The sequence below is a fragment of the Lepus europaeus genome, unplaced genomic scaffold (assembly GCF_033115175.1).
Source record: "Lepus europaeus isolate LE1 unplaced genomic scaffold, mLepTim1.pri SCAFFOLD_29, whole genome shotgun sequence".
NCBI lineage: Eukaryota > Metazoa > Chordata > Mammalia > Lagomorpha > Leporidae > Lepus > Lepus europaeus.
In genome coordinates, this window is record NW_026909167.1 from 7,133,108 (window position 1) to 7,154,956 (window position 21,849).

General features: G+C 42.3%; 1 pseudogene; it reads left to right on the forward strand.

Moving 5' to 3' along the window:
* The first annotated feature begins 28 nt into the window (after positions 1–28).
* On the forward strand, positions 29–20,634 carry LOC133754780 (ubiquitin-conjugating enzyme E2 D3-like; annotated as a pseudogene).
* Positions 20,635–21,849: the final 1,215 nt, after the last annotated feature.

A 21,849-nucleotide genomic window follows, 5' to 3' on the forward strand; every position in this document is an offset into this window, starting at 1 on the left:
AGCACATCAAGACAATGGCTACCAAGAGATGGAAGTGGTCCAGTCAAAGCAGAAACAGAGAATGATCACATCTGAAAGCTCCAGCAGAAAAACCCCTGAAAAAGCTTCACCAAGGAGTATTTCTGCACTACAACAATGCATTGGTCATTTAGCTCATCAAAAAGGGGTAAGTTTGTGAGAATTTCCATGGGATATAGCTAGGCATCTATACCATAATTCTGTTTGGGCTCCCTATGACTTCTTTATGTTTTATAATCTTAAAACTTTTTTTAAAGACATGCAGTTTTCTTTAGTTACTAATGTAAAAATCCAGCAATACCATGTTTAAATTCCCAGAAACCTCAGTTCTTAGGGATGAATTAAATGGCAAAGTATCGTGATTCACAAAAGTGTCTTGATCTTCATTGAAATGTGAAGAAGTAAACTTTTTAAATTTAAATTTAATTTTTCAATTCCATTTTTAATGAACATTTTGTGTATATCTTTTTATATAATAAAGCGTTTATTTTTGAAGAAGCATTTCTTTCCATCACTAAGATTTCTGAGTTACAGAGAGGACAAGTTTTTCCAATTACCTTAATAAATGAGCAGAAGAAGGGAAAAGGGAAGCCACATATTTCTGTCTGCCAGATACTATAGGAGGTACTTTCCATAAGTGGTATACTTTGATCTTGTTTGCTTATTTCTAGCCCATCCTCAATCCATTCTCTAAACACAGAGGAGCATGTCAGCCTTTGCTCAAAGTCTCCTCCTCCCCAGCCCCATTGTTCCCATGTTCTCCATGATACAGTACTAACTGATTAGTAATACAAGCTACTAACCTGGCCCACAGGCCTTCCAGTTTGCTCTGACTTCCCTCTTCTGTCTTCCCATGTCCCCACCCTTTCTCTTTGTATCCTAGCTCACCTGAACGACCTACAGTTTCCCCAATTTCCAGGCCCTCTCAATCCTCAGGGCCCTTGTACTGCCTCCTTCTGTTCTCATGGTCATTCTTCACCTCTTCTCCTGGCTGTCATTCCACTCACCAGTGAGTACTCACTGCTCTTTGGCTTTTTCAGAATGTCTTTTGCAGGGCGTTTGTGAATTAGTGAAGCAAGAGCATGCTGTAGTCATTTACAACCAATAACTCTTGGTAAATTAACAGAAGTTTGTCACTTAGCCAGTCAAATTTGGCTGCAGGTCTGGGTTATTCTCTTGGGCAGCTCCTCTAAAAGCTCTGCAGAAGCAATGGGTGGCAGGCCTATTAATGGCTGATCTGTACAGTGATCTGCCCTCAAGGAGACCCAACAGGCCAGTCCACTGCAGTGGCTTTCAATGTGGTAAGCCTGGGCTTCAGCAGAAGTCAGCTTGTGAAGAGCCCTGGCAGCTCTGCCAGGCAAGAGTTGGATCACTGGAAATGGACCTGCCCTGGAGTCGAAGGATGCCCAGGTCAGAGCCACAGATCTTCTTGGCTCTAAGCTGAAAAGCCCTTCACTCAGCCCAACTTCCAAAGTGACCACTGCAGCTGAGGGGATGGTCAAGTAGGGTCAGCAACATTGCAGGCAGAACTGTAAATTTCTTGTTAGAGATGCCCCCTGCCTTTACCTGGCCAGCTCTCCTCCCAGGCCAGCCAAGTAATGAAAGTCAACAGAGTGCCTTCCCCTAGGAGGTTCACACCTCCCTTAGGATATACCCCATGTGAAGAGATAGATAGGTCTGGGCCTCTGAATTTACAAGGCCTAAAGCCCACCAGATTATTATCAAGCCCCTTCTATCAGGTTCTATTTGCCTCTCAATCAGAAAACTTAATTGTAGCTTAGACAGCACCTTTCTTAGCTCCTCTAATAATGACTCTGTCCTTTGTTCTAGGCCCTGTCTAGTGCACTTGGGCCTCATTCCTTTGTAATCATAACCTCTACTCTACCACCAATGGCTCTACTCCCAACATGTGTGTACTGATGGTCCTCTTCCCCACTTAATGCTGTATAATTGTTCAAACCTGGTAAATGCCACTCTTAGGATCATTGGTTACTATCCTCACTCTGTCTTTTATGACCTTGTCTAAATATGATCAGAGTCGGCAAACTTGGAAGGCTTCCATAGCCTTGGCAACTCATGATGACAGCCTAGGATGGTTACTGGCGCCATAAACTAGAGTGTCAATTTGTTGGGTCAACAACAGGAGCCACTGTGCACTTGCTCCTCATGTGGGATCTCTGTCCTTAATGTGCTGTACATTGTGATTTAATGCTATAACTAGTACTCCAACAGTATGTTTCACTTTGTGTTTCTATGTGGGTGCAAACTGTTGAAACCTTTATACTAAATTGATATTCTGTATATAAAGAGAATTGAAAATGAATCTTGATGCAAATGGAAGGGGAGAGGGAGCGGGAGAGGGGAGGGTTGTGGGTGGGAGGGAAGTTATGGGGGGGGAAGCCATTGTAATCCATAAGCTGTACACTGGAAATTTATATTCATTAAATAAAAGTTAAAAAAAAAAGCTCTGCTGATGGAGTTCGTGGAGTCTCTTCCATCCTGTAATTGCACTATCCACAGCATTTGACTTCCTTGGCTATTGTGGCAGTAGAAGAGAATATAAATGGTGACATTCTGGCCATGAGATGTATTGGTTTCAAAGTGCCCCTGATCCCCCTACTCTCAAACTTCTACTAGCACTGCTACATGGCTCTGATTTCAGAGGCCTAAGGTCTGATGCAAGTACAAAGCCAGAAGGAAAGGAGAAGTGGACATAAAAGAGCCTGCAATCTCTGCCACAGGTGTGATGACAGCAACCACTTCTGTCCAGAGGGATTACTGTGCAGTATTAGAAGGATGGTGTAGATGGCTCTCACCCACTAGAGTGTGCATTTTGTGAGGGTGAAGGCTTTTATATTATTCATTTTTATGTCTCTGGAATCTGGCAGTGTCACCCACACAAATCTATTCATCCATATTTCTAAGTGATCCAAGTTTCTTTTTTCTTATTTGACAGATAGAGTTAGACAGTGTGAGAGAGAAAGAGACAGAAAGAAAGGTCTTCCTTCTGTTGGTTCATCCCCCAAATGGCCACTACAGCCAGAGCTATACTGATCTGAAGCCAGGAGCCAAGTGCCTCCCTCTGGTCTCCCATGTGGGTGCAGGGGCCCAAGCACTTGGGCCATCTTCCACTGCCTTCTCGGGCCACAGCAGAGAGCTGGACTGGAAGAGGAGCAACTGGGACTAGAACCTGGTGCCCATATGGGATGCTGGTGCCACAGCAGAGGATTAACCAAGTGAGCCATGGCACCGGCCCTGATCCAAGTTTCTAAAAGGTTTATTATTTATCAAAAGGCAGAGTTACAAAGAGAGAGAGAGAGAGATCTTTCATCCACTGATTCACTCCCCCATATGGCGGCAAATGCTAGGTCAAAGCCAGGTTCCTGAAATTTCACCCTGATCTCCAATGTGAGTAGCAGGGACTCAGTGCTTGAGCCATTTTCCACTGCCTTCTCAGGTGTATGTAGGAAGTTGGATCAGAAGCAGAGCACCTGGACTTGAACCAGCACTCTGATATGGGATGCCAGCATAGCAAGTGACAACTTAACCTGATCTGCCACAATGCTGGCCCCTAATCTATGTTTTATGTATGGGGAAACTAAAGGCTAGAGGGGTCAATTAATTCACATGGCTAGAAGGTAAGCAAAGCACGATTCAGATCCACATTTTTCAGATATCCTAATCCACAATTTTAGGAGGGGTTTTATAAGTTATGATTCTTAGATCTTGGGGCCAATACTGTAGCAAAGCTGGTAAACCTACAGTTTACCTGCCACCTACAGTGCCAGCAACCCTTTATGGCACTGGCTTGAGTCCTGGCTGCTCCATTTCCAATGCAGCTCTCTGCTATGGCTTGGGAAAGCAGTGGAAGGTGGCCCAAGTCCTTAGGCCCCTGTACCTGCATGGGAGACCCTGAAGAATCTCCTGGCTCTTGGCTTTGGATCAGCACAGCTCTGGCCATTGTGATCATATGGGGAGTGAACCAGTGGATGGAAGACTTCTCTCTTTCTGGTAAGGATGGGAGCTCTTTCTTTCTCTTTATTCCTCTCTGTGTGTCTCTGCTCTCAGATAAGTAAATAAAAAGTTAAAATAGATAAATACATAAAACCTCTACTTTCACACATATGCATGCTAATTTCATGCCCTATAATGTTCCAAATGCAAGAAACTTCAGATAAATGCTCTACCTTCCTCATACTCCCATAATTTGTGCTATCTTATCATGTTTTGTGTCAGACTTGCAGTAGCATTCCTTCTATAGTGCTGTTTTATGTTGTTAAAATGTTATTAAAAGGGGCTGGCATTGTGTCACAACAGGTTAAGCCACAGCCTGAAATGCCAGCAACCCATATGATACCAGTTTGAGTCCTGGCTGCTCTGCTACTGATCCAGCTCCCTGTTAATGTGCCCAGGAATGCAGTGGATGATGACCCAAATGCTAGGGCCTCTGCCACCTGTATGGAGTCCTTGGCTCCTTGGCTTCAGCAAGGACCAGCCCTGGCAGCTGTAGTCATTTTGGGAGTGAACCAGTAGCTAAAAGCATTTCTCCCTCTCCCTCTTCCTCTCTCTCTCCCTTTCTCACTCTTCCCCATCTCCACTGTAAGTTTTCCTTTTAAATAAATAAGTCTTTAAAGAATCAAAGACCGACATTGGAGTTATTTTTCCTTCAAAGTATGTTATTAAAGGACAACTACTTCCTTGAAGTCCAGTAAGAATACTATTCAATATAATCCCTGCACCTACTAACTTTCTTTACTTTACTGATTGATTTTTTGACAGGCAGAGTTAGACAGTGAGAGAGAGAGACAGAGATAAAGGTCTTCCTTCCATTGGTTCACCCCCAAAATGGCTGCCAAGGGCCGGCGTGCTGTGCTGATCCAAAGCTAGGAACCAGGTGCTTCCTCCTGGTCTCCCATGTGGGTGCAGGGCCCAAACACCTGGGCAATCCTCCACTGCCCTCCTGGGCCACAGCAGAGAGCTGGACAGGAAGAGGAGCAACCAGGACAGAATCTGGCACCCCAACCAGGACTAGAACCTGGGGTGCCAGTGCCACAGGTAGAGGATCAGCCAAGTGAGCCATGGTGCCAGCCTACTGATTGATTTTTTAAAGATTTATTTATTTATTTGAAAGTCAGAGTTACACAGAGAGAGGAGAGGCGGAGGGGGGGGTCTTCCATCCAATGGTTCACCCCTAGATGGCCACACCAGCTGGAAACTGCACTGATCTAAAGCCAGGAGCCAGGAGCTTCTTCTGGATCTCCCACGCAGGTGCAGGGGCTCAAGGACTTGGGCCATTTTCTACTGCTATCCCAGGCCATAGCAGAGAGCTATGTTGGAAGTGGAGCAGCTGGATCTCGAACCAGTGCCCATATGGGATGCTGGCACTTCCAGCCAGGACATTAACCCACTGTGCCACAGTGCCAGCCCCTAATGATTGATTTTTTTAAGGGAAAGAGTTTATTGGGGGAATCCCAACATACCAGTGGGAAGGAGCAAAGAAGGAAAGGAGGGAGAAGAAGAGTATAAGAGAGAGACAGAGATCAGGACACGGAGAGAAAGAGAGAGGTCCTTTTAAAACTTTGCCAGGGGGCAGGCAGGGAAGTAGGAGCAGCAAATCCCATTAGGATGGGGGTGGAGCTTGACACCAGTGGTTGAGCCATGTGGCTACCTGGCTTCCAGCAATGGCAGTGGGGGCTAGAGCCTAGGATGGTGTCAGGGTGTAGTTCACACCATAGATAAGATTGCACCATTTTACTAACATCCTCCACTTTTAGTTTTTTATGAAGCAGGAGTTGTATGGGATTACATTAGTCCCAAAAGTCCAGGAGGGTTAGAGGGACAATGATCTGTCTTTAGAGCTACTTCCTGCTGGAATGGGGCAAGGAGATACTCTTCACTGTCATGGGGCATTGTCTCAAGCCACTATCTCCTGGGTGGGGAGTCAAGTATATCCCTGTAGCAGCAACAGCATTTGGTTGACTGCCTGGTTGCTGAATGCCTTGGTTCATTCCATTATTAACTCCTGTAAACACTTAAACAGACACTGTAGTATAAAAGACAGGGTAAGAATAGAAACCAATGATCCTAAGAGTGGCATTAACCAGGTAATGAGAAGATTTTATAGAGGAGAGGAAATGATGGTGGTGGTGTCTCTGGACCCTTGTGAGGACTGTTTGATAAATGTGGTTTAAAGCTGATCCCAACCAAGATCAGGAGAAAGGCCACTCAACTTTTTCAGGTAGAGGTGTTTGTCTGTAGAGAAATTCTGGACAACCATACAACATTAAGTAGGGGAAAGGACCATCAATACACAGAGGTGGGGAGTAGAACCCTTGATGTTAGAGTAGAGGCTATGATTACAAAGGAATGAGGCCCTAAGTGGGCTAGATACAAAGGACAGAGTCATCATTAGAGGACCTAAGAAAGGTGCTGTGTAAGCCAAATAGAAATTGACAGTCTGGCTGTTGTGGCCAACTGGGGAGTGAACCATCATATGGGGGACCTCTCTATCTCTCTCCCTCTGCCTCTTGTCTCTCTGTGTAACTCTGACTTTCAAGTAAATAAAATAAATATTTTAAAAAAAGGAAAGAACTGACAGAAGGGGCCTGATAATAATCTGGTGAGCTTTAAGGCCTTGTAAGTTATGAGGCCCAGACCTATCTATCTCTTCACATGGGGTACAGCCTAAGGGAGGTGTGAACCTCCTTGGGGAAGGCACCCTGTTGACTTCCATTACCTAGCTGGCCTGGCAGGAGAGGTGGTAAGGTTAAGGCTAGTGGCATCTTCTGCCTGCAATGTTACTGACCCTGCTTGGCTGTACCCTCAGCAGTGGTGGTCACTTTGGAAACTTGGCCAAGTGAAGGGCTTTTCAGCTTGTAGCCTGCAAGATCTGTGGCTCTGACCTGGGCATCCTTCGACTCCAGGGCAGGTCCATTTCCAGTGATCCAACTCTTGCCTGGCAGAGCTGCCAGGGCTCTTCATAAGCTGATTTCTGCTGAATCCCAGGCTTCCCACATTAAAAGCCACTGTAGTGGACTGGCCTGCTGGGTCTCTTTGAGGGCAGATCACTGTACAGAGCAACCTTTAATAGGCCTGCCACCTATCTTTACATTGCTTCTGATGCCTAGCTTTCTTTTCTCCTGATTTTTCTTAAAGCAGACCACAGGATGCAAGTCAAGGAGGTGCTCAAGTCCCACCTCTAATTTACTGATTGATTTTTATCATCACATGTTCCACTCTCTGAGATTACGGTAGTTCCAATTTGCCTGTGTGTTCATTTTCTCTCCCACTAGGATGGAAATTCCTGGAAATGTGGATTTTGTTTATTCAGCACTATATATCAGTTTCTATAAAAGTGCCCACTACATAATAAATTTCAAAAATACTTATGGAATAAATGAAGACATGGATATTTAATAAGGCTAATCAATTCACATTGGGAATTCTTTCTGAGATGTGCAATGCAAGAGTTAATCTGACACTACTGATTCAGTGAGCTGTAAATGAGATGAACTCACAAATTTGAATCCCTTTTCATTTGAAAATGACTCTGAAGTTCATCAATGATCAAGCAAATATAAGAAGTCACTGGTTTATAGCAAAGATCTATTTTAATTTTTTATGCAGAAATAGAGCATAAAGTGGAAGTGGAACTTGCCACATTTTCTGGTGTTTGTTTATCTTCTTTTCTTTTTTTAAATTTATTTTTTAAGGAATACAGTTTCATGAGTACAACTTTAGGGATGTTTTATTATTTAAAATGCTTTAAAAATTCTCTGCTGGAGCCAGCATTGTAAAGTAGTGGGTAGAACGGTCACCTGTGATGCTGGTATTCTGTATGGGAGCTGGTTCCAGTACTGGCTATTCTACTTCCTATCAAGGCCCCTGCTAATGCACCTGAGAAACCAGCAGATGTTCCAAGTACTTGGGCCCCTACATGCATGTGGGAAACCTGGCTCCTGGCTTTGGACAGGCCCAGCTGCAGCCATTATGACTATTTGGAGTGTGAACCCTGGCTGGTAGATATATCTCCCTCTCTGTAACTTTGCTTTTCAAATAAATAAACAAATTTCTTTTTAAAAAATTCTCTGCTAATGTACTAAAATTTCCCTCCTTTCATATCCTTTGACCTCCAGTTCCACTTCCTAGAAGTGACCTAAGTATTCTTGAAATTTTGTTCAAGGTACTTGTGGGTAGTGGGCCACAGACTGACTCATTCCCTACATATGGATATACAAACTGCAGCTTCTCCATTTACTCTGATAGGCTATCTTTTTTCTTGTTAGTGCTCCCTCACTATGCACTTTGACTTAATGCCTTTCCAGAGACTGCTCCATCCTTTAGCACTCCTTCTCAATACAGCCCCATGAGGCACTTAACCTGGCTCTTACTTGTGCCTGTGGGATGGGTATGGCCATATTTTGTGCCCTTGGTCATCCTGCTGGTGTCTGCTTTTAAAGCCTGATGCCAGTATACCTGAGGCTGTACTCCCCTGGCTGGGTCTAGCCTGGCTCAGCTGCAGTTCCCTGTGACAGGGCTGGATAATCCTTTGCCTCATCTTTCCCCACACCCCATCTTTGGAAGATGCCCTGGGAAACTAAGCACTCAAGAGACATAGGGACCTAAACACCCCCTTACCATCCTGCGGCTAGGGAGAACTTGCCCACCAATCTGGGCTGTTTGTCTCAGCACACCTCATGTGCAGTGTACCACAGGCCATGAGAGACAGTGTCTTCAAGTCAGTCAGAAAAGGAGCAAGAGCCTCCAGGGAGGCAGAGTTTTCATCATATACATCCAACCCTCTGCCAACTCAACAGCTCTCTCTTCCTCCCACAGTCCCTCAACCCTGAGGTGAGGCTTTCATTTCCTTCCTGTCTGCTAAGGACTTCTACTATGGCTAATCTTTCCCCTGTCTCAACTTTGCTGTTAGCTCTTAATCTAAGTGCTGAGTACAAGTTCAGAGACAGAAGCATTTTTATTGGTAAAGGAAGATAAATTGGGAAATACATTCAAAATGACTTACTGTTACAGATTTTATGTATAAAATTTACTGTATAGATTTTATGTAGCTTAACTAATCAATAGTGATGTTGTGTTCCATATAACATTCTTTTCTTTTTGATGCAATATTTGTTATAGTTGTTACCACAGCCATACACACATCTCTATCTTATTACTTTCTAGGACCACATAGTTTTGCATTGAAAAAATATTTTGCCAGTCTCTTAGTCATGGGCATTTAGGTAATTTCCAGTCATTTTCTTTGCAAGCAATGCTATAGTAGGCATTACTAAACACAGTTTGAGCATTATTTTTTATTTTTGTGTGAATATATACTTTAGCTACATCTCTAGAAGTGGGGCTGCTGGAAAACTGGTATGAAAACAAGATTGACTATAAAAGTGTTTATCTATTTCATATTGACATGAAGTCACAGGATGCCCTTTCAGCATTAGTTTGGATAAATATGTCAGTGATGACCAGAACACAAGAATCCATTTTGAAGATAGAGAGGAGGAAATTGGAAGGAGGTGAGTCACTTACTGGACACCAGTGCAATATGGGCATGGGCTCAAGGGCTTGGGAATCACATAAACTGTGTGGGAATTCTAGCTCTGCCATTTTCTGGCTGTATGACCGGTTTCCTCATTCATGTGAACAGCTGTGAAGGTAAATAAAACACTTGCACAGTATTTAGTAATGAAAAATGTACATTTTAGCACCATTATTATGTATCTAGTACTGTGCTAGATGCTTAACAAATAGTGGAACTGGTGAGCACATAAGAGGGGGTATTAAACTTTATTTCTGTCTAGTTGGGAAAATACAACATGCCCATCAGAAATCATCAAGTAACATCCATCATTCACAAACTGTAAATGTTCTGTAAGTCCAGACACACTATACATGTGAATTTAGATGTTTGATGCTTTGAAGAGCTCTCTTTAATTTCACATGGCTTTATTGAAAGCAACAATATGTTCTATGATGGGTTGAGATGTCAACCTTATGTTTTAAAAGTTTAATTGCATGTCTTAAGGTTTCTCGAGTCAACATACTAAAATATTTTAAGTAAAGGTTACTGCTATTTACGTTAAAATAGTGTCATTGTAGAGTTGAGGGAGATTTGATTCTTCTGATGGATTTCAAAAATAAATTTTAGACTTGGTTTTAGAACTTTTCTATTTCATAAACTGTCAGGGTCCTGTGAGTGCCTCTGTTTGAAGATGTTTTGGTGTCCACCCTACCTTGTTATGATATGTCTTAAAAGTATATAGTTTGAAGCACTAACAAGAATAGACATCAATTTGGAAAAAGCCCCTATCAGAGCAACACAAATTCTGCTAAGCTTGAGCAAAAATAAATATCAAATTGGTGGTAAATCTTGGATTTAAGAATGGTGAAATCACTGATCATTTGTTAAAAAAAAGTGTATGGGGACAATACCTCAAAGGAATCAACAATTTACAAAAGAATAACTTGTTTTAAGAAGGAAAAAGACAATGTTGAATGTGAACCCTACAATGTCAGATCACCTATATCAATTTATGGAAAAACCTCACCTTGATCATGACTTAAAAGGGACTGATGATCAACATTAGAAACAATGACCAGCCAGGGCCATGGCTCTCTTGGCTAATCCTCCATCTGTGGTGCCAGCACCCTAGGTTTTAGTCCCAGTTGGGGCACCAGGTACTAGTCTCAGTTGCTCCTCTTCCAGTCCAGCTCTCAGCTATGGCCAAGGAGGGCAGTGAAGGATGGTCCAAGTGCTTGGGTCCCTGCACCCACATGGGAGACCAGGAGGAAGTACCCAGCTCCTGGCTTCAGATTGGTGCAGCTCCAGCCATAGTGGCCATTAGGGGAGTGAACCAATGGAAGGAAGACCTCTCTCACTGTCTAACTCTGCCTGGCAAAAAGTTAAAAAAAAATTAAAAAAAGAAACAATGGCCAACACTGCAGATATCTCATCTGATTCATGTTTCACAATTCTGGCTCAAAAGCTCAAATAGAAGATTCCTCAGAAACCTGAATATAGCCTTACCACATGACCCAGCCATCCCACTCCTTGGAATTTACCCAAAGGAAATTAAATTGGCAAATAAAAGAGCTGTCTGCACCTCAATGTTTATTGCAGCTCAATTCACAATAGACATGGAATCAATCTAAATGCTCATCAACAGAAGACTGGATAAAGAAATTATGGGATATGTACTCTATAGAATAATATACAACAGTAAAAAAAAAAAAGAAATCTGGTCATTTGCAACAAAATGGAGGAATCTGAAAAATATCATGCTGAGTGAAATAAACCAGTCCTAAAGGGACAAATATGTGTTCTCCCTGATCGGTGACAACTGAGCACCTAAAAGGAAACCTGTTGAAGTGAAATGGACACTATGAGAAACAATGACTTGATCAGTCCTTGTCCTGTCAAGGAACAACTTACTATTTTTATTTCTTTTAGTATTTTTTTGTTCTACTTAATATCATTGGTTGAACTCCTTAATTAATACACAATTATTCTTAGGTATTTAAATTTAACTGAAAAGTGATCCCTGTTAAATATAAGAGTGGAAATAAGAGAGGGAAGAGTGTACAGTTCAGCACATGCTCACTCGGACTTGACCCTAATGATAGAGCTAGAAATGTGCCAGGAGATTCCAAATCAATCTCATCAAGGTGGCATGTACCAATGCCATCATACTTGTCAAAGTGATCAGCTTAAGTTCATAATTGATCATAAAGATAGGATTAAGTGTCAAAGGGATCATGTAAACAAGACTAGTGTCTACTAATAATAACTGATAGAATTAAAAAGCAGAAAATGATCCAACATGGGAAATGAGATACACAGCAGACTCATAGAATTGCAGATGCCCTAAACAACACTCTGGCCTCTGAATCAGCCCTTAAGGCATTCGAATCTGGCTGAAGAGCCCATGAGAGTTTCTCAGGCCAAGACAATGGAAAGCCAAGACACTGTGGGAAAAAATGACCTAAATGAAAGATCTCTGTGAGTGAGATTCCTGTGGAAAGAACAGACCATCAAAGAAAGAGGTGCCTTTCTCTGAAGGGAGGAGGGAACTTCCACTTTGATTATGGCCTTGTCTACATAAAGTTGGAGTTTGTGAACTCAAGAGGCTTCCATAGCCTTGGCAGCTCGTGACAAGAGCTTCAAGTAATTACTGATGTCATAAATAATAGTGTCAATTGTTAAACCAACAACAGGAGTCACTGTACACTTACCTTGTAGGATCTCTGTCCTTAATGTATTGTACTATATGAGTTAATGGTAAAACTAGTACTCAAACAGTACTTTATACTTTATGTATCTATGTGGATGCAAACTGTTGAAATCTTTACCTAGTATATACTAAGTTGATCTTCTGTATATAAAGATAATTGAAAATGAATCTTGATGAAGGATGGGATGGCAGAGGGAGTGGGAGATGGGATGGTTGTGGGTGAGAGGGAGGTTATGGTGGGGGGGAAAGCCACTATAATCCAAAAGTTGTACTTTGGAAATTTATATTTATTAAAAGTTGAAAAAAACCAAAAAGACAAAAGTTGTACTTTTGAAATTTATACTTATTAAATAAAAGTTTAAAAAAAAGCTCAAATGGAGCAAACACTCTTTGATGTGTTCTAAACTTGATGCACTTAGATCAACTTCAGATAACAGTAGAATTTTCTACAGAAATTTTCAGTAGTCCCTGAAGTATTTCTTGGAAGAATTTTTAAGAAGAGATGAAATATAGACTTAGCAAAATGATCCTGAAGACAAAACCCAATGAAGAAATGGCTAACCAGAGTGGGAGATGGTCGAGACAAAACAGATTTATCAAGAGTAAATGTTATGCAAATGGTTTTTCAGATGCTCAAGGAGTCTTGCTTGTTGTATTTCTGGAGTATGATCATTGAGCATGATAACATCACTTACTTGGAAAGAGCTTCAAGAAAGTCAGCCAAAGCTTTAGCAGGAAAACATGTGGGCAATCTTCACTAGGCAGTCCTTCATCATGACAATGTTTCTTCATTTCTTTCATCAAACAAGAACAATTTTTTGACTATTTCTACAGGAAGTAGTTATGAATCTATATCACACACCTCATTTGGCCTATTCTGAGTTATTTTTGTTCTATAATCTTTTTTGTGAAGATTCACTTTATTTATTTGAATGATTTACAGAGAAAGGCAGACACATACACACACACACATAGAGAAACAGAGAGAGAGAGAGAGGGAGGTCTTCCATCCATTGGTTCACTCCTCAAATAATTGCAATGACAAGGGATGAGTAGGTCAAAGCCAGGAGCCAGGAGCTTCTTCTGTGTCTCCAAATTGGGGTCAAAGTCTTTTTTTTAATTTTTTTTTTGACAGTGGACAGTGAGAGAGAGAGACAGAGAGAAAGGTCTTCCTTTTTGCCATTGGTTCACCCTCCAATGGCCGCTGCAGACAGCACATCGCGCTGGTCCGAAGCCAGGAGCCAGGTGCTTCTCCTGCTCTCCCTTGCGGGTGCAGGGCCCAAGCACTTGGGCCATCCTCCACTGCCTTCCCGGGCCATAGCAGAGAGCTGGCCTGGAAGAGGGGCAACTGGGATAGAATCCGGCGCCCCAACCGGGACTAGAACCCGGTGTGCCGGCACCGCAAGGCGGAGGATTAGCCTATTAAGCCACGGTGCCGGCCGGGTCAAAGTCTTAATCACTCTGGTACTTTCTGAGGCACATTAGCAGGGAGCTGGATCAGAAGCAGAGCAAGCAGCTAGGACTTGAAATGGCACCCATATGGGATACTGGCACTGCAGGCCAGGGCTTTAACCCACTACACCACAGCACCAGCCCCTGTTCTAGAATCTTAAAAATCTTTAAAGAACATTCAGTTTTCTTTAGTTAATAATGTAAAACCCTGCATTGACATGGTCAAATTACTAGGAGCCACAATTGTTTGCAAATGAACTAAATGCCAAGTATCACTGTTTTAAAAATGTCTGGAACTTCATGGAGCTTATGTAAACAAATAACATTTATATTTGTACTTGATTTTTGAAGTTGCCTCATATGTTTTCTTACTTTTTTATCATAAGGTATCTTCTCTATTACATCTTGGCCACCTTCCTTTGATATTTTCTTTTTTTCAAAATTTATTTGACAGAGTTATAGACAGTGAGACAGAGACAGAGAGAGACAAAGAGAAAGGTCTTCCTTCCATTGGTTCACTCCCCAAATGGCTGCCATGGCTGGCAGTGTGCCAATCTGTAGCCAGGAGCCAGGTGCTTCTTCCTGTTCTCCCATGTGGTTGCAGGGGCCCAAGGACTTGGGCCATCCTCCATGGTCCTCCTGGGCAACAACAGAGAGCTGGACTGGAAGATGAGCAACCAGGACTGGAACCCGGTGCCCATATGGGATGCTGGCACTGCAGGTGGAGGATTAACCAAGTGAGCCATGGCGCCAACCCCCCTTGATATTTTCTAATGTGACTGCATCATATAGCAAATAGCAAGGGCATTATGACTTTAAGAATGAGAAGTGGCCAGTGCCATGGCTCACTAGCCTAATCCTTCACCTGTGGTGCTGGCACTCTGGGTTCTAGTCCCAGTTGGGGCACCGGTTCTGTCCCAGTTGCTCCTCTTCTGGTCCAGCTCTCTGCTGTGGCCTGGGAAGGCAGTGGAGGATGGCCCAAGTGCTTGGGTCCTGCACCCGCATGGGAGACCAGGAGGAAGCACCTGGCTCCTGGCTTCAGATCAGCACAGCGCATCAACCATAGCGACCATCTGGGGGGTGAACCAACAGAAGGAAGACCTTTCTCTCTGTCTCTCTCTCACTGTCTAACTGCCTGTAAAAATAAAAAAAAAGAAAAAAAGAATGAGAAGTGCTTAATAAATTAACCATCTTTTCTCCTTTGCAGAACTTCTGGGGAACTCCCTCTGATCAAGAATGCCAGAGAGATAGATTTAGACTAGAAGTATAGACTGTTTCATGGTTTTCACAGAGGGTTGACTCTGAATAACTTAGAAAAATAAAATTATAATCTACAGTTATTTATAGTCCATTGAATTCTTTTATTTACCCACAATAATTTTAGCATCAAGGTGTTCCCCAAGATGTTTGGGCTGATCATTTCACAGATTTCATAAATCATAACAGTAAATTGCTTCAAACTATAACCTATAATTAGTAAAAGTCTAAAATTGGTAGATTTTAAAGAAGATTTGTTTCATTTGTTTGAAAGGCAGAGATAATGGCCAGGGCTGGTCATGCTGAAGCCAGGAGACAGGAGCTACTTCTGGGTCTCCCACATGGGTCCAAGTACTTGGGTCATCTTCCATTGCTTTCCTGGGAGCATTAGCAAGGAGCTGGGTCAGAAATGGCACAGTCAAGACTTGAACCAGCACCCATATGGGATGCTAGTGTCACTGGCAGTGACTTTACCTGATACAGCACAATGTCATCCCCTAATCAGTAGATGTTGAATTCCATGGTATAGGGCATTTAATATGTTCATGTTGAATAGGCCGAGAAAGATATTGGCCTGAGATAAAAGTGAGTGGGAAGGTTTTGAGATCTTTCTAGGGATAGCTGGGAGCATCCACAAGAACCAGAAAGTTTTAACTGGGGACTAGTCAAGATATGGCATGCAGTGAGTGAATATTTAATGCTTAGTAAATATAAGACATCCTTACTGTGGAGATGATATACATATTTGTGGTTTAATAAGGGGAAAGAAGCAATCTGCCAAGTTCTCTTTTTCTCTGATTAATGTACACATTGGATTCTGTCTACCTATTAATTAGGATAATCCAATGGTCTGTCACACCTTTGAAAAAAGAAGCATTCAGGGCTGGAATTGTGGTATAATGGATTAGGATGCCACCTGAAATACCAGCATCCCAAATGGATACCTATGTGGGTCCCAGCAGCTCCATTTCTGATCCAACTCCTTGTTAATATGCCTGGGAAGCAGCAGGAGATGGCCTAAGTCCTTAGGCCTCTACACTTATGTGGGAGATCAAGAAGTTCCTTGCATCTAGCCCAGCCCTGGCCATTAAAGCTATTCAGGGAGTGAGCCAGTGGATGAAAGATCTCTGTCTCTTCCTCTCCTGCGTAACTCTGACTTTCCAATAAATAAATAAATAAATCTTTAAAAAGAAGTTCATCTACATATTATAGTAATTGAGTCTCTGTGGAAGGTTGGAACTCCTCCAGAACTTTCCTATCACCTGGCCAAATAGATTTGAGGCTTCAGTAATGCTTCATGGTAAATATTGGAATCTGGAATCCCTCCCTCTGTTACTCCTGGTTCTGTAACATCCATTTACAGTTTTAGGAATTCCCTTCTGTATTTCACTCCTAGTTATTTGTTGAAATTTGGGATTTCCCCACCTTTTGCAAGAAATATTCTGATCTAATCTCTCTTTTTAACTGTCTCTTCTACAGTGCAAATCATAAATTTTACTTTTTGTTTTTACTCTTTTGAAAAATTTCTGTGCTTCTCTTTATCTTTTGCATTTCTTTGGTCTATCAAGCCAGCTCTTAATTACAAAATTAAGAAAACTAGAGCTTGGTATATTTAATCTTCTTTTTAGAAGATTTATTTTATTTATTTGAAAGACAGAGTTACAGAGAGAGGTAGAGACAGAGAGAGAGGTCTTCCATCTGCTGGTTCACTCCCCATATGGCTGCAATGGCTGGAGTTGTGCCAATCTGAAGCCAGTAGCCAGGAGCTAGGAGCTTCTTCCGGGTGTCCCACGTGGGTGCAGGGGCCCAAGGACCTGGGCCATCTTCCACTGCTTTCCTAGGCCATAGCAGAGAGCTGGATCAGAAGTGAAACAGCCGGGACTAGAACCGGCGCCCATATGGGATGCTGGCACTTTGGGCCAGAGCTTTAACCCACTGCACTACAATGCCAGCCCCAAGGTATATTTAATCTTCATCTGAGCCAAACTTGGACCAAAAGACTGAGGGTTCATAAATTGGATCTTTAAGTCAAATAAAACATCAACACTTAATCATTGTTTTGCTTTTCTTTGTTCCTGGTTTGAGAGGTGTTCCCCCAGGACTCCAAAATTCTCCCCAGTGGACTATCCAGGGAAATGTCAGAGGGAGCCTCCTCAGTTCTCCTTTCCCTAGACCTAGAATTTTTATTTCCCAGTTTGACCGATCTCTGTGTATGAGTTTTCCTGTGTGCTCAATGTCCCATAATGGAGATTTCTTGGACATGTGTATTCAGTCTCCCATAGGGGAGCTTTCTTGCACACCACCTCAAATTTTTCTTGAGCTCAAACCTCTGTAGTGGAGGTTTCCTTCACATCTTGGGATCCAACTGCTCCATGTCCAGTTGTTTCCCTTGAAGGAGAATGGAACTAAAATGGGACTCCATACTTGCCTCATACTTGGGATATGTGTCAGTGACAAATGCTTGACCTCCAAAAATACCCAAATACCAATGCAATACTTATACTCTAATTTTTCCTACTTGGCTCACATGTGAGGTTGTTTGGTTGCTGCAGTACCTGCTTTTTCTTTTCTGTGGCACCTCTGCTGTCCTCCAAATAACAAGTCTCAGGCTTCTGGAGTGAGATAGGGCACCCAGATAGAGCAGGCCACATGCAATTGGATGGGATGTGTCTCCCCCTCTATTAGAGCCCCCACTCCATGCAGGTACAGAGATCCCCGATGAGCCCCCAAGTTGTGAGAAACAGCCTCACCTTTCCACTCAATGGATGTACTCAAGACACAGGAAGTGCATCGAGAAGGGAAACTATGAATGGTCTTGCAAGATGGGGTGCCTGGTGGGACTGCACACTCAGCGTGTTTTACAGCAAGCTATTTGTTTCCTAGCATGCAGGTCCTTACTCTGGTTCCTCCTTGGCTGAGTAACTACAAGATTGCAATCTTCCCAGCATTTGCTTCAGCTGTTTTGGCTACTGACTTCCTGTTTGCCTAAGAACGTTCAGGTGCATACCTTAGTTTGAAAATGAACCAAATATTTGCTTGTCACACTGAACCAAGTGTGCAATTATTTGTTATTTCTTACCCTTTGTTGGTTGACATTTCTTTTCAGAAAACTGAATTGTGTCTTTCTCACTAAACCTCAAACTCCATGTCAGAAGGCATCCTGACTTTGATGACTTTCTGTTTCTATCAGACCTACAATCGCGATATAGCATAGATGCTCAGCAGACACTTACATATATCACTTCCCCAGTCCTCTCGGAATGCTAGAAAGAATTTACCATTCTCAACCCACTTTGTAAATCAGGAAACTGAGGTACATCATTCAAGTAATTTCCTAGTCATTAGTGGGTCAGAATTGGAGCCTAATTACTTGAATGATTGGATTCTTCTGCCACATACAAATGTTTGGTCAAGGAAATGATGCTCCCCAGGACCAGGATCAGAGCAGTTTTGGTTATATGACACATGAGTCAGCCAAACAGACATGTTCAAGGCTTCAGTGAGCCAGAATGTCTCATAATGGTGTGTCTAAACTAGGAGAAATGAGGAGAGGTGAGAAGGCAGACAGGGGAGGCTATGCTAAGTGGAAGGAGGTTGTCTGGTCAGTGGCAATTTAAGAACAAATGAGGCTTTATTAGGCTGTCCAGTGGGGCTGGGGGTCTGTGAGTCTCTCAGATGTGGGTAGAATTCCTTCACAAGCAGACTGCCATCTGTCAGTGGAAAGCTTGTTTCCAGACCAGCTGGCATCTCCCCCACTAATAGCTTCTCAAGATGCATGTGTGATCTTGCAGCTTTAAATCACACTTTCAGTGTGGTTGCAATCTTTCACCCTGAGCTAGCAGAAGAGGGGTTTGAGCTTCTAAGGAGGACACAGACTGTCTCCAGGAGACCCACACAATCTCTGTGAGCCCCAAGCTAATAAACATTCATATGTGAAACCCCTGCCCAATGGACACCCCCCCCCAGAATGATCCAATTGGAAAAAAAAGTAATGCCTTAAAAACCCTGGGCACTTCCTGAAAGCCGGTGTCCTGCTCTGGCACTCTGCCTCATCTCCTCTTGGACCAGATGCTTTTGTCAAATAAGTGTTTCTGCCTCTTAGCAAATTGTTGCCTAGCTTTTTATTTCAATACTAAGCTTTGGAAAACAATTCTCAAAATTCGCTCCTGCAACCACCATCCCCTCTGTGACTGCTACCACTTATCTGCTTCTTTTTCTCTGGATGAGCAATTAAGATCTAGGTGGGATCTCTCCGCAGCAGTAGACGGCCTATGGCCTAGGTGTGTGGAGGACTTCTAAGGGCTCTGAAGCCACATATGCAGCTGTGAACTTGCAAATTGTAGTAGTGGGGCCTCTGGTGCCATTGAGAGGAACTAGAGAGGGTAACAGATTCCAAGAGGTTCATTTCAGCTGTACCATGCTCTTTTCAAGTATTTTTAAACTGGATATTTTAAAAGATATATGTGTATATATTTGAAAGGTAGATTTGCAGAGAGACAGAGTTTTTCCATCTGCTGGTTCACTTCTCAAGTGACTACAATGACTGAATCTGGACCAGGAAAAAGCCAGGAGCATGGAATTTCATCTGTATCTCCCCTATAAGTCACAAGGGCCTAATCACTTGGGCCATCCTTTGCTGCTTTTCCATGTGCATTAGTAGGGGACTGGGTTGGAAGTGGAGCATCTGGGACTTGAACTGGTGCTCATATGAAGTGTCAGCATCACAGGCAAAGGCTTAACCTGCTACACTACAATGCTAATCTCTAAACTGGATCTTTAAAAGATTTCATTTAAGACAAGGTCTTTACAAATTATTCACAGCTATGACTTTTAAATTAAAAACCAATTAGTATGAAAGTATAAAAAATGAAAAGTAAAAGCAGCCTTGTTTCTATGTCTCCATCTCTGTATGGATTCATCTTTTTCTCACATAAATGGAAACAGACATATATCCTGAATATTTATTTTTTTAAAAGATGCATTGAGGTTGGCTCAGATTTGCTAAGCCCTGCATGTGGGCAATAAAGTGTTCCCTGCTATCCTTAGCTTCGTCCCATGCTTGCAACGGCCTTGTTGGCGGACTGATACAAAGCGGTGAAGAGGCACCTGTGTTTGGCAGAGCCGATGTGAGACCAAGAGACAATCCTTCCCTGCCCCCTGGATAATCAAAAGTTTTGGCCAGACTTCTGAGCACACACTGAGAGAGGAACCAGACTGAAAGCACAGACTATAGTGCTGAAATGGATTAATAAGGAATTTAGTGATTTGGCCCGTGACCTTCTGGCATGATATTCTGCAGGTCCAGTTTGGGATGATATGCTTCACTAGCAAGTCACAATTACGGGACAGCTCATATCATGGAAGTGTATTCTTTTTGGCAATTCATTTTCCTACAGACTACCCCCTTCAAATCACTTAATGTTGCATTTACAACAAGAATTTATTATCCAAATGTCAACAGTAATGACAGCATTTGTCTCGATATTCTAAGATCACAGTGGTCTAATGCTTTAACCATTTCTAAAGTTCTTTTATCCATTTGTTCACTGCAATGTGATCCAAATCCAGATGAACCCCTAGTGCTAGAGATTGCACAAATCTATAAAAAAGAGATAAATACAATAGAATACCTTGGGAATGGACTCAGAAGTATGCCATGTGATGCTACCTTAAATTCAGAATAATCTGCATATAGCTGAAATAAACTTTAAATTACTGTTTCTTTTTTGATTTTCTTATCTGGTGGCTTCCCTATTAGATCTAATCTTCTAAAATTTTTTTAACTCCCTTCATTCATTCACATATTCATCTGAAAATACTTAAGTTCTTACAGCTTTGGACAATAACTGCTTTTGAAACTGTAAGGTAGGGGCTGGCACTGTGGCATAGTGGGTAAAGCCATCGCCTGCAGTGCCGGCATCCCATTTAAGTGCTGGTTCAACTCCTGGCCTCTCCACTTCTGATCCAGCTCTCTAGTATAGCCTGGGAAAGCAGTAGAAGATGGCCCAAGTCCTTGGACTTCTGCACCCATGTGGGAGACCCAGAAGAAGCTTTTGGCTCCTGACTTCAGATCAGCACAGCTCCAGCCATTGCAGCCAATTGGGGAGTGAACCAGTGGATGGAAGACCTCTCTCTCTCTGTCTCTCTTTATCTTTGTGTAACTCTGACTTTCAAATAAATAGATAAATCTTAAAAAAAAAACATGCAAGGTAGTTGCAACTGAACAGTTTCCCAAGATTCAGAATTTATTTTAAAAAGTGAAGCATGTGTATTATGTGGCAAATGTCTTCACTCTAACTTGGTTATGAGTCTAAAAATCATTCTTCACTACTCTAACACGCTGAAGAAATCTGAAAGGGTGGGAGATGGATGCTCAGTTGTCACATCAAAGGAAGCACCATTATTATAACAGCATCCATTCTTGTTTAAGCCTTCCACTGTTAGAAATTTGAGGTTAAATGATGTACTTTATGCTCATCACTGATGCAGTTAGAGAATTGATATTGAATTTATAGCATCAGCAGAACAAAAAAATGTGGTGTATTTTATGCATACAAGTAAAGGAATGACCTGTTTTTGCCCTACAGGGAATAGAAATTAGAAGTCAAACACCCATTGTATTCCAAAATAGGGTCTCCAACAATTTGTGATTTTCATTTAAATTGTTAGGAGGCTTGGAACTATTAGTTAATCTATCTTCCAATACATTGTTTAAGATAGCACTGAATGAATGATGCAAGTTGCCAATGGATGAGTGATCAGCTAACAAGTCTGCTAGTAATTAATTTATTTTCTTCAATAATGTTACATAGACCAAAACAAAAACCATGTGTCTATTTGGGGAGAGTGATTTTGGGGATAACATGATAGCTTGATC